Source organism: Lissotriton helveticus, chromosome 4_1 (genome assembly GCF_964261635.1).
Source record: "Lissotriton helveticus chromosome 4_1, aLisHel1.1, whole genome shotgun sequence".
NCBI classification, from domain to species: domain Eukaryota; kingdom Metazoa; phylum Chordata; class Amphibia; order Caudata; family Salamandridae; genus Lissotriton; species Lissotriton helveticus.
Window position 1 is genome coordinate 664,957,914 of NC_136063.1, and position 13,153 is coordinate 664,971,066.

The following is a 13,153-nucleotide window of genomic DNA, read 5'->3' on the forward strand; positions in this document are numbered from 1 at the left end:
GCCATGTCTGAACTGGGGTGGCCGAGTGAGCTAAAGAATGGTGATGGATTAAACCCAGATCAGTTGACTGGGGGTGAGTGTTTGATTTGCTCAAACGCTCCGTCCATCATCCCCTTTTGTATCGCTTTGTTCGCCCTAAGTGTGGCAGGGTATGCTCAGACGTGAGTCCCTTGCTCACTTGGCCACTGGATTCAAGATAGCCTGGCTGATGAGGATTATGAATCCGAAACCGGTCCCAGGATGCTTGTTTCCGGTCCAGGGAAGACATTGCTTGGCAGCTCGGGCTGGACTGTTCCCATGAGGCACAGGGTCAGACTGATTTGCATATGGCCATGTCTGAACTGGGGTGGCCGAGTGAGCTAAAGAATGGTGATGGATTAAACCCAGATCAGTTGACTGGGGGTGAGTGTTTGATTTGCTCAAACGCTCTGTCCATCATCCCCTTTTGTATTGCTTTGTGCCATAGGCCTGCACCCAATGTGCCTTGCTTTCATCCATCATTCCCAGGGGTACTCACTCAGTGGTGCATGGGCCTAGTCTTTCTGTGTGGTCTCTTTAATGTAAACATCATGGAGGGAATGGATGGCATTGGATTGTGGTGATTTTTGTGTGTTTTTCGATTTTTTTGGGGGGTGTTGATCGGGCATGGCCATGTGGGTGGGGGCCATTTTGAAGTCTGGTCCAAGGCCATGTGGTGGGGGTGAAGGAGCCATTTTGAATCCAGGCAGTGTGCTTTGTGCCATAGGCCTGCATCCAATGTGCCTTGCTTTCATCCATTATGCCCATGGGTACCCAGTCGTGCATGGGCCTAGTCTTTCTGTGGGGTCTCTTTATTGTAAACATCATGGAGGGCATAGATGGCATTGGATTGTGGTGATTTTTGTGTGTTTTTCAATTTTTGGGGGTGTTGATGGGGCATGGCCATGTGGGTGGGCGCCATTTTGAGGCCTGGTCCAGGCAGGGCCTGGCCATGTGGGTGGGGGTCTAGGGGCAATTTTGAAGGCAGGCAGTGTGCTTTGTTGTGCCATAGGCCTGCACCCAGTCTGCCATGCTTTCATCCATTATGCCCAGGGGTACTCTGTCAGTGGTGCATTTTATTGGTCTTTCCATTTTGGGGGGTGGGTATAATAAAAATGCTTACTTGCAAACTATTAATTGAAGCGCTACATATGCAACATTTATTTAACTGATGTTCCTCTGGCTTCGTTTGCTTTTAGGTGCAAAAAGACGAATCATCAGCCTTATCGTTCCTCATCAGTGCCAGGAAGAAGTCCTGCTGCGGTGTGTGCAGCACAACGTCACGTGTAGCCACAGACAACTCTGCAACTTGTGCAACTGCGGCCTGCTGTTCTGACATCTGAAGAAGATGGCCCCAAAAAAAGTTGCCCGTAGCTCCTCTAGCAAGAAAGTTGCCAGTAAGGAGCAGAAGAGGCAACTGGCGCCACTTACCAAGGAGACTGGTGTGACGACCGCCACATTTTTTGGGGAAAAAAAGTACGCCTGCAGCAGCAGCGGGGTCTGCTGGGGACCAAGCTGGGAGCAGCACCTCCGCTCCATTGTGCTCAGTGCCACCACCACCACGCCAACTTAGGTCCAAGCCCATGAGTGCTGCAGAGGCAGCCAGTATAGTTGTTCAATCACCATCGACCAGTGATGTTGGCTCATCGCAAGAAAGTAGCAGCATCCCTCAATCAACACAGGTTGTTGTAACTCATCTGACGAGTGTTCAACAACCACATCCGCAACAACAACCACATGTGCAAGTACAAGCCCAAGTACATGTGGAAAGAGAGGCGGCGCAAGGAGAGGAGCAAGCAGAGGTGCATGGAGTGGCACAAGTGCCCACAATAGTTGTTCCTCCCGAAGTAGGGGCACATCAGGAAATCGACATTCAAGTCGAGGTATCACATGAGGAAGCCACTCCTCCTGATGATTCATTGTCTTCCAGATCCCCAGCAAGGAAAAGATCAAGGATGGTGTCTACTTCTTCTTCAAGCCCCCTTCCTTCTGATGATATGGATGAAACTTGGGAACCACCACGGCCGTCTGAGAGTGAGGCACGCCATGATCTGACAAAGGTAGCTAAGTGTAAAAGGAAGGTCCCCAAAAGTCTCAGAGTTATGGAGTGTGATGATGACGCTGAACAAGAAGGGGCGTATACTCCTGCTGATGAAGACTCTCACGACGACGACGCATTCATCATAGGCGTCACTCCAGCCTCAGCGGGGCATGCAGCACACAGACATTTTAACCCTAGCCCGAAATGCTGCTGAGCATGATGATGATGATGGCGACGTGGGAATGGGACCACCACAAATGCAGTTAACTAGTACACCACCACCTACAGCTTCCATAATTTCTCGCCAGAAGGGACCTCAATCCACTTCGACCTCAATTCCTCAATTAGTGGTGCTGTAAGTGCACAACGTACTAAATTTCGGCAACACACATCCTCCAGTTCATCTGGCATTAGCAGCATTCCCAGTATCGCCTCCTCCGCCCCCCACAGACATTTGAAGACCGCAGTTTGGGACTTCTTTAGTGTTAGCCCAACAAGGGAAAACATAGCCATTTGTACCATCTGTAAGGTTTGAGTTAGTTGTGGTAAGCTTGGTACCAACTATGGTACCGGAGGCCAGAGAGGTCATCTTGAGAGACAGCACACTGTCAAATGGCATGCGCACCTAAAGGGAGATCAAGGATGCCCGAATTGCAAGTCAACAAATTGTATCCATTGATGTTTCATCTGCTGATGACGAGGAGGAAGAAGAAGCGTCAAACATTTCTTCAGTTACACCCAGTACCCCTGTCAGCAGTACACCCCCTGCAAGATATATGAGCCACACTAAGGGGGTCATTAGGATCGCGGACGGACTTGCGTCCGTCCGCGACCCCAGAGCAGGAGGGAACCTCCGCATGGCATGCGGAGTTCCCTCCTGTGCAATTAGGATGTGACCGCAAGGGTTGCGGTCACATCCTCTATTTTTAACATTGCGGCGGGTGGAGCTTCAAGCTGCACCCGCCGCAAGGTTAAAAATGCACGCATTGCATTTGCATGCAGTAAGAGGCAGGCACCGCGCGGTGCCTGCCGCTTTCTGCATGCAAATGCAGGGGGGTACCATAGGTACCCCCCATGTGCACCCCCCACCCCCCCTTCACCTAGGGGGCCCGCAACGGGCCCCCGCAGTGAAGTTCCGTATGTTTTTCCACGGCGGAAAACCCGCCGCGGAAAGGCATACTTTACAGGCCATCCTAATATGGTGGACGGTGTCTGACAGACACCATCACCATATTAGAGCTTTTCCGCCGCGGTTGTAAGCCAGCCGCGGCGGAAAAGCTGCGGACGGAAACCAGGACCCACCAGCCATCCTAATGTGGCGGTGGGTCTTTGGTCAGTCCGCTGCGGTTTTTCCGCATTCTCTGGGCCGGCGGTGCCTTCCGCCGGCCCCGAGGATGCGGAAAAAACGCGATCCTAATCGACCCCTAAGAGTGTGGGAGAGAGTGAGACACCAATGCGAAAAAGTTCATCATCACGGAGCGTAACTGGGTCGCAGAAGTCATCATCATCCCGTAAAATGGTCCAGCCCACCATTAGAAGCATGTTGTTTTCAGAAGCGCCATATGAACGCAACCACCCAATGGCGCGTCTGTATAACACTAAGCTGGCTACAATGATAGCGCTGGACCTTCTCCCTTTTTCTTTTGTGAAAGGGGTGGGTTTTCTTGAAATGGTGGCAACGCTCTGCCCTAAATGGAAGGTTCCTAGCCGGTTCTATTTTGCCAGAGTTGCGGTTCCAGCACTACATGAAGATGTGCTGGAGGTGATTGGGGCAACTTTTCAGAAGAGTGCTGTTCACACTATACATCTGACAACAGACATGTGGACCAGTTGCGCAGCCACTGATTACATGTGCATCACTGCACACTGGGTCTCTTTTTCAGGGGTTAAAGCAAAGATAAATGCAGGTGTTGACGAGGACAAAGTTTATAAAGCTGCTCGGAAACATGCAACAATAGCCATGTTTGCCATGGAGAAAAGTCATACAGGAGAAAACATTTTGCATGAATTTAACACAAAGGTCTTTGAATGGCTGTCCCCAAGAAAACGCATGATTGGTTATGTTTCCACGGATAATGGCGCCAATGTAGTTAAGGCCATGGATATGGGTAACTATTTCAGAGTGCCGTGTCTGGCGCACTGTATAAACCTGGTTGTTAAAAAATTCTTGAGTGAAGAAAGTCCAGTCTCCGAGTTACTGACCACCTGCCGAAGAATGTGCACACATTTCAACCATTCTTTTAAGGCCCGGAAGCAGCTGAGGTGCCTGTAATATGAACGTAAATTGCCAGTGAAAGCACTTATCCAGGAGGTGGCAACACGTTGGAACTCAACCTTCTACATGCTTGAGCGTCTGTATGAGCAGTATGCGGTAGTCGATCAGTATTTCTTTAAACTGGGTACACCTATGATGGACATGAGGATACAGGTGGAGCAATGGCACCTAGTTAAAAGCCTGACACACATGCTTCGTCCTTTTGAGATCTTCACGCGTGCAGTCAGCAGGGAGGACTGTAATTTGGGAAAAGCTATCCCATTGTTGAGCATGCTAGAGCACCGACTGAAGGCAGTGTGTTCTAAGTTTGAAAAAGATGGAAAGGAAGAAGCATTTGAGTTGGCGGAGAAGTTATTACACCGCCTACTTCGCGATGATCATCTTGAAATGATCAACACAGAACAGCATTACATTTGTGCTACTATTCTGGATCCACGGTACAAAAAGGCAGTGGCAGGCAGAGTATTCTTTCCTTTTGATGACACAGATGTTACAAAGTACAAACATTGGCTAGCTGTGTCAGCCACTCGGTTTGAAAGAGTACGGCAGGAAATTGAAGGAAAAGGCAGTACATCAGCATCAGCAGGCTGTCCGCAGTCAAAAAAATCCACTTCTGCATTTGTGGCTGTGGCAGAAGTGAGTGATTTTCCTTCTCAGCCGTTAACGACACCAGCAACCGTATCATCTGCACAAGACACAACAGTAATATTGTGTGAAGAAGAGGATTGGCTAACTCAGCTTGGGTTTGCTTCTGAAATGGTCCCAGAAAAAAGTAAGCAAAGTGGAGGAACCCTGGAGAACCTTGAGTCGATGGTACAGGCCTATCTGAATGACTCAACAGAGGTCCATCTTTCTCATGACCCATTGGCGTATTGGCATGGGAAAACAGTTGTGTGGCCAGAGATCACCAACCTGGCTATAAATTACTTGTCTTGCCCACTCGCAAGGGTGTCTTCTGAACGTGTTTTCAGTGCTGCTGGTGGCATTGTAACTTCCAAAAGGACCCGCCTCTCGCCCAAAAATGTGGAGAGGTTAACAATGATCAAGATGAATCAGCACCTCACACCACCAGATTACAAAATACGAGAATGCACGCAGGAAGAAGACGAGGAGGACACCAACTTAGATGAGGGAAGTTCTTCTCTGTTAAGTGACCTACTCCCGTCTGAATTCGCAGAGTTTGAAGACGAGCTCTTCTTCCCTGACACCGAGCCCTGAAAATGAGTCAATGAATCACTAACTTTCTTTTTCGTACTTATTCACTTTTATTCCTGTGTGTCTGTCTTTCTTTGTTTTGCAAAATCTATATAAAAAAAACTTTAATCACCTAATCACAAAAACAAGCCCATCAGCAGAACTGTCTTCACTTATTTGCTTATTGATTTGAAGGTGCCGCAGTCTGCATTCCTCATGTTCACCAGTTCACAAGAACATGCTCCTCTATCCTCCTCCTCCTCCAGACTCCTATTTCCCTCAAAGCAGATGGCTGGATTACGCCCAATGAAGAAAGACTCTGCCCTTGTGGGGGTGTTCTACTTCTTTGCGGGTGAGTTGACGGGTCTGGGGCCATTGCTGGGAAGGTCTAATACCGGATAAAAGTGGTTTGGCGAAAATCGGAGCAGAAAAAGATTTTGCGCTTTTGATCACTTGCCTGTCTTTGGGGTGCTGTTTGGCGGGCTTTTAGGTTGTTGTGGGTGGGTTTTGGGGTCTGGGAGCACTGCTGGCACAGTCTAATGTTGATTGCATTTGTTTTTCAGGAAATCCATGGTGGAAAAGGGGAGTTAGGGCCTAGCTGCACAGCGTATTTGGACAGAATTGAAGGTAGTAGGCCCATTTTTGCTTTTTGCCTGTTTGGGGGTGTTCTGCTTTTTTGCGGGTGGCTGCAGGGGTCTGGGGCCATTGCTGGGAATGTCTAATACCGGATAAAAGTGGTTTGGACAAAATCGGAGCAGAAAAAGATTTTGCGCTTTTGATCACTTGCCTGTCTTTGGGGTGCTGTTTGGCGGGCTTTTAGGTTGTTGTGGGTGGGTTTTGGGGTCTGGGAGCACTGCTGGCACAGTCTAATGTTGATTGCATTTGTTTTTCAGGAAATCCATGGTGGAAAAGGGGAGTTAGGGCCTAGCTGCACAGCGTATTTGGACAGAATTGAAGGTAGTAGGCCCATTTTTGCTTTTCGCCTGTTTGGGGGATGTTCTGCTTTTTTGAGGGTGGCTGCAGGGGTCTGGGGCCATTGCTGGGAATGTCTAATACCGGATAAAAGTGGTTTGGACGAAATCGGAGCAGAAAAAGATTTTGCGCTTTTGATCACTTGCCTGTCTTTGTGGTGCTGTTTGAGGGGGTTCCGGGTGTTTGTGGGTGGGTTTTGGGGTCTGGGAGCACTGCTGGGTATGGATAGTTTTGATTGCAGGAGGTTTGAAGCAAATCCATGGTGGCAAAGGAGAGTTAGGGCCTAGCTGCAGAGCGCGCGTGGAGTGATTTTGGAGATTTGCCTGAAAATTTCTAAGTCCCCATTTTTGTAGTTTTGCTTTTTGGCTGTTTGGGGGTCTTCTACTTCTTTCCGCCTGGTTTGACGGGTCTGGGGCCATTGCTGGGAAGGTCTAATACCGGATAAAAGTGGTTTGGAGAAAATCGGAGCAGAAAAAGATTTTGCGCTTTTGATCACTTGCCTGTCTTTGGGGTGCTGTTTGGCGGGCTTTTAGGTTGTTGTGGGTGGGTTTTGGGGTCTGGGAGCACTGCTGGCACAGTCTAATGTTGATTGCATTTGTTTTTCAGGAAATCCATGGTGGAAAAGGGGAGTTAGGGCCTAGCTGCACAGCGTATTTGGACAGAATAGAAGGTAGTAGGCCCATTTTTGCTTTTTGCCTGTTTGGGGGTGTTCTGCTTTTTTGCGGGTGGCTGCAGGGTCTGGGGCCATTGCTGGGAATGTCTAATACCGGATAAAAGTGGTTTGGAGAAAATCAGAGCAGAAAAAGATTTTGAGCTTTTGATCACTTGCCTGTATCTGGGGTACTGTTTGGCGGGCTTTTAGGTTGTTGTGGGTGGGTTTTGGGGTCGGGGAGCACTGCTGGCACAGTCTAATGTTGATTGCATTTGTTTTTCAGGAAATCCATGGTGGATAAGGGGAGTTAGGGCCTAGCTGCAGAGCGCATTGGGACTGAATTCCAGGTGGGCCCAAAGTTTTCTACGTGTGGCTTTTCCAGGGTTTTTCCTTTTGGCTTGTTGGGGGGGTTAAACTTGTTTTCGCCCAGGTTGACAGTTCTGGGGTCATTGCTGGAAAGGTCTAATACCCGAAAGAAAGTGTTTTGGAGACAATCCCTGGGGAAAAGGTGTTTGCCTTTTCTGAGATTCCGCTCACTCTACCGTTTTCGGGGGGCTGTTTGTGGGGGTTCCTGGTGTTTGTGGGGGGGTTTGCGAGTCTTGGAGCAATGCTGGGTATGGATACTTTTGCTTGCTTGCAAGTGGTTTGAATACAATCGGGATTTGGGCCTACTTTACTTTCAAAGTACGTTTTGTCACCATTTTCTACTAGGCCTCGTTTTTGGAGATCTGATTGGGGGTCTTCTACATTTTTGCGACTGGGTTTAGTAAGGGTCTGGGAGCACTGCTGGGAAGGTCTAATTTTGTTCTAAAACACAGTTTACTGTACACCTAGCTTGAGGGGAAAGATCCGCTAAATTAATTTGCCCATACTTATTTGTCCTTCAAAAGGAGACTCAGACAGAGTAGGCACTTTAAAAAATATTGTACTGTCTATTAGGAAACTCAAAGTGTGACTTTTTGCACTACACAGCGTACATACCTTATATTTATTTGTCAGTGGTGTTCTAATATCACTTCCTGTTTTTCCATCAATAATTACAGGCCGGGTTTCAGCCTGTGCAATGGGGAAAAAAGGATGCAGTCAGGCTTCACATTAGCGAGCCGCAATTCAGCATCCGCCAGGCAGGCAGTGGACAGGGTGTCTTCTGGTCACCAACATTGATGGACCGAGCGTCAGATGGAATGGAGGAGTCCCGCTAATAAGAGGAATCGTTGGATGCATGCAACTTACCAAATTCAACAGGACAACTACAAAAACATACAGATACAGTATCCGTTCTTTTCTAATTATCTTTTAAGTAATGTTATTGCTGTGAACTTCTATGAGTGTGACTCTGCATTTCTTAGATCTCTGCTTCTAAATGCAGCCCTACAGCCATTCTATAGGTTTTACTTCTACTATTTTTTAAACCTAATTTAATGTAAGAAGTGTTTCTCTGAGTGCAGAGATAGGCAAGTGAAAACGCATAATTATTACTGCAGCCCTGTACTGTCGCATTCTTTCATTCACGGTTGTCGAAAGTACTACTTACTTTTCAGTAACCATGCATGCAGTAGTGCATGCACTTCCTTTATGTCACTTACAAGATTTATGGATAGCTTTGTACCCAAAGATTTGTTTATCTTCAATTATTGTTTGTCCATGCTGTGCTTTTTTTTTCTTCTCTCAACAAAACTTTCCCAAAAACGCCCATTCCCACCCATTTTCCAAACCCTAACCCTCTTCCCCCGGGCTGTGTGGTTTTGATTGATGTGTGACTAAATGACAGCAATAATTCCACACACTTGCTGGGGAGGATAAGGTCATAGCAACAGGCTGGTGAAGGAATCCGAGGATATCTTCTTACTCAGCTTGACACTGAGTCACTATTGGCAAATGAAAGCACATTTTCATGTGCGCCATCAACTTGATTGGTCATCAAGATCATCCTCCTCCTAGACGTGGCAAATTATTACGCTGCTGTGTCCTTCACCTTTAGTACTATTTCTTGTAGTACTAGCCAATGTCAAAGAAATTCAACGCAAGTACTAGTTATACTTTCAATACTTTACCATTTGTTAGGCTACATTGTGGCACTGTTCTAGTGTACTGTCACCCGCTATATTCTCTATTGTACCGCTAATGCTACGGTAAGGACAAACAAGGTTTCATTTTCTTTTTTTTCAGATGCTGCAACTGCCACTGTGTAACACCACAAGTACCACCTCAATGATGACATTTCATCCGCCCAGGATTGCCAACCTTAATCGCCATTTCTCGTGCAGCCAGCCCTGTGCCTAGCCCTATTTGGACCAGGGCTCCTGAGGCGAAAAGCCTGGAGATTTGATTTTTTAAAACATTTTAAACGCTTTGTTGTGTAATAATTTGTGTTGAAACCCCCCCCACCGGCTCTCCCTTACCTCCAGGACATTGGACCACGCAGCCGATTAAGGGCTCGTGCGGTTAGAGAGACGCCATTCCAGGGAAGCCCTCGCTCCTGTACACGCCCCCTGCCGCTCGGCCACACCCCCTTCCACTCCTCCCTTAAGCAATGTGTCTCGGCCGACCGTGCAGCGGACGCGCGCAGAGGGCGCGCCGCCTGCGCGTTAAAGGCAAGCCCGTCTGCGCCCGTCCGCGGCCGGCCGGGGACAGGGGCCACAGCCCCTGGCCACCCAAGCCCCCTAGGATACAATACAGCTCTGCTTCCCTCATCAAACTAAAACCTACCACGGAAACCGGCTGTCACAACCGTCACCATACCCTGGACCTACCCACCTCCTGCCTATACTGCAACACTAGGCTTAATTCAGCACGGCATAAACCGGACCAGCAGAAATACACCCTTCTTCTCCTGAACTGCAGATCCCTGCCAAAACACAGCGCGGAAATCTCCCTGCTAATAGACGAGCGAACACCTGACGCTGTCTTCCTAACCGAGACCTGGTTAACCCCTGACTGCGATCCAGATGTGATACAAGCACTCCCCCCTGGTTACCAGATCTCTCGTAGGGACCGCACATGGGGGAAGGGCGGAGGCCTCGCATTCATTCACAAAACTCTATACCAGTGCCACTGTATCCCGGATCCTATCCCAGACTGCGAAAGCATGTCTTTCTGCCTCAAACTTACCCCCAACGACAGCCTAACAGGTGCACTTGTGTATCGCCCACCAGGCCCACTGAACCATTTCCACTCCTCACTACCCTCGCTAGCGGCCGAACTAGCCATGTCCTCTTCCAACTTCACATTGCTAGGTAATTTTAACATTCACTTCGACGATAACACTGACAGCACCGCTAATGAGCTAACCTTAAGCCTGGCCGCAATCCAACTGGAGCAACTAATCTGAGCCCCCCACCCACAACAAGGGTCACCTGCTGGACCCTGTTTTTAGCAACTGTCCCAACCTCTCGGTAGGTACTATTACACACCTCCCCTGGTCTGACCACGTTCTATTCCCCTCACTTGGTCCACCCACAAACCCATTTCCCACACCCCACACCGCAAAAATGAGAAACTGGTCGAGGCTCCCTCCAGAACTGTGGTCTAGCTCACTGGCAGCCTCAAAGCCCTCGCTCTCCCAGCACCCCATATCCGACAGTAGGAACTTCAACAACTGGATTGAGGAGTCTATCGACTCTATTCTCCCGCCCGGAAAACGGTGTTAAAAAGAGCACCAGAAACTGCCCCCTGGTACTCAGAGGAGCTCAGGGAGAAAAAACGTCAGTGCAGGAAGCTTGAAAGAAAATGGCGCCTGGGATTTGCCACCACTGACAAAGCCAAGTACAGGGAAGCCATTAGGTCTTACAAACTCGAAATAACCACAGTACAATCCACTTACTATAAGGAGAAAATCATGTCAGCTAAATCCAAGCCAAGAGAAATCTACCAAATAGTCAAAAGCCTCTCAAAGCTTCCCCCACCTGCAGTCCCAGCCGACAATCCTATGGCTCGCTGCAATGATCTAGCCGAATTCTTTTATCAAAAAATAAACAAAATATATTTATCCTTCGCGGCCCCTGTCCCAGAGCTTAGCGCTGCTGAGTCTCATCCTCCCACAGTACACCCCCTATGAGTAACCCTGAGCAATTTTCCTCTCTTAGACCTAGAGTCACTCAAATCCCTCTCACAACAGACAAAATCCGGCTCCCCTTGCGACCCAGCTCCCCCCCGCACGATGACCACAGCTAGCCAAGTCATCCTCCCCACCCTTATGGATCTACTTAACGGCTCCATACTAAAGGGGGTTCTATCTCCAACCTGGAAACAGGCAATGGTGAAAGCACTACTGAAGAAGCCCAACCTTAACCCCAATGATCCTAACAACTATCGCCCCATCTCCCTGCTACCCTGGGTAAGCAAGATTCTGGAGAAACACATCAACCTCCACCTCACAAAATTCCTCGAAGAGAATCGCCTACTGGATTCTACTCAAACAGGATTCCGTCCCAAACATGGCACAGAAACAGCTCTTCTAGCCGTGACGGAAGAATCCAGGAGGATCTTGGACCGAGGGGGATCAGTGGCAGTTATCCTCCTCGACCTGAGTGCTGCGTTTGACACGGTGTGCCACAGAACTCTGCTGTGTCAACTATCCGATCTGGGAGTTTCCGGAGATGCTCTTGCCTGGCTGGGATCCTTCTTGAGCGGAAGGACCTTCCAGGTCTTCAACGGTGACTCATGCTCCGCCAGCAGACCCCTGGACTGCGGGGTACCGCAGGGCTCTTCATTAAGCCCCACACTGTTCAATGTGTACATGAGACCGTTGGCTGAGGTCGTCCGCCCATATGGTATCAAGACCATCACGTACGCGGACGACACTCAGCTTGTGTTCTCCCTGGCACAGAGGAACAGTGAGTCCCCAGAAGCCAACCTGACTGCTTGTATGGAAGATGTTAAGAGATGGATGACGGCATCCTCTCTGAAACTTAACGGTGATAAATCCGAGATTATGCTGCTTGGCCCCCCTACCCCTACCGCCATTGACCAGCTATGGCCCTCTAGTCTAGGTCCCCCTCCAACTCCAAAGGACAATATTAAGAGTCTAGGAGTATGGCTGGACAAATCACTTACCCTCAACACCCAGGCAACAAAAACCTCCGCAATCTGCTTTGGGATCATCCGGATGCTGAGAAAAATCCTGCCACTCCTGCCCTTTGAAGCCAAGCAAGTTGTCATTCAGGGTCTGATCCAATCCCGTCTCGACTTCAACAACGCCCTTTACCTGGGGGCCCCCGAATACGTGCTGCAAAAACTCCAGCGGACTCAAAACTGCGCAGCACGTACGCTACTCCAGATTCCGCACAGCGAATCAGTGGAAGCGGGGATCAGAGTCCTACACTGGCTCCTTGTTAAGGGAAGAATAAAATTCAAAGCTGTGTGCATATCCCACCAAGCCTTTTACAGATCCGGCCCCGAGATCAATAATTCACTCCTCACCCCCTACTGCCCAGGCAAACTACTCCGGTCTACGAACGCATTTCTCGCTGCAGTCCCCCGGGTCAAAAGGTCCAGAGTAGGAGGAAGGTGCTTCACGCTCAATGCTGCTAAGCTATGGAACTCCCTTACCATCCACCTAAAATCCAACCCCAACCTTTCATCTTTCCGTAAAGGGCTAAAAGTACTCCTCTTCAGAAACTAACCCCATCCCCTGATCCCCACTCCCTCAGAGCACTTTTCCTCACTATTAGCGCTGGGACGCCCTAGGGCAACAGCCGCGCTCTACAAAACCCCTTTTCATTTCATTCATTATTTCCAAACACAAATTACAGGTAAGATAAGCGTTTGGGGGGAGGTAGTATAATGGAGTATTAGGAGAGACGTCCTAGGACTATTGAATTCACTTACTCTGTGACAGGCACTTAGTTTTTAAAACATTTGGGCAATTACTAGTATTTACACAACTTGAATCAAGATGCCAATTAAGTTTCAGGAAAACAAACTTACTGTTAAACCTCCACCCACCAGCCTCAAAAGCAGTAAAAAACACGTATGCTAAGATAAAGTTTAAAGAATATTT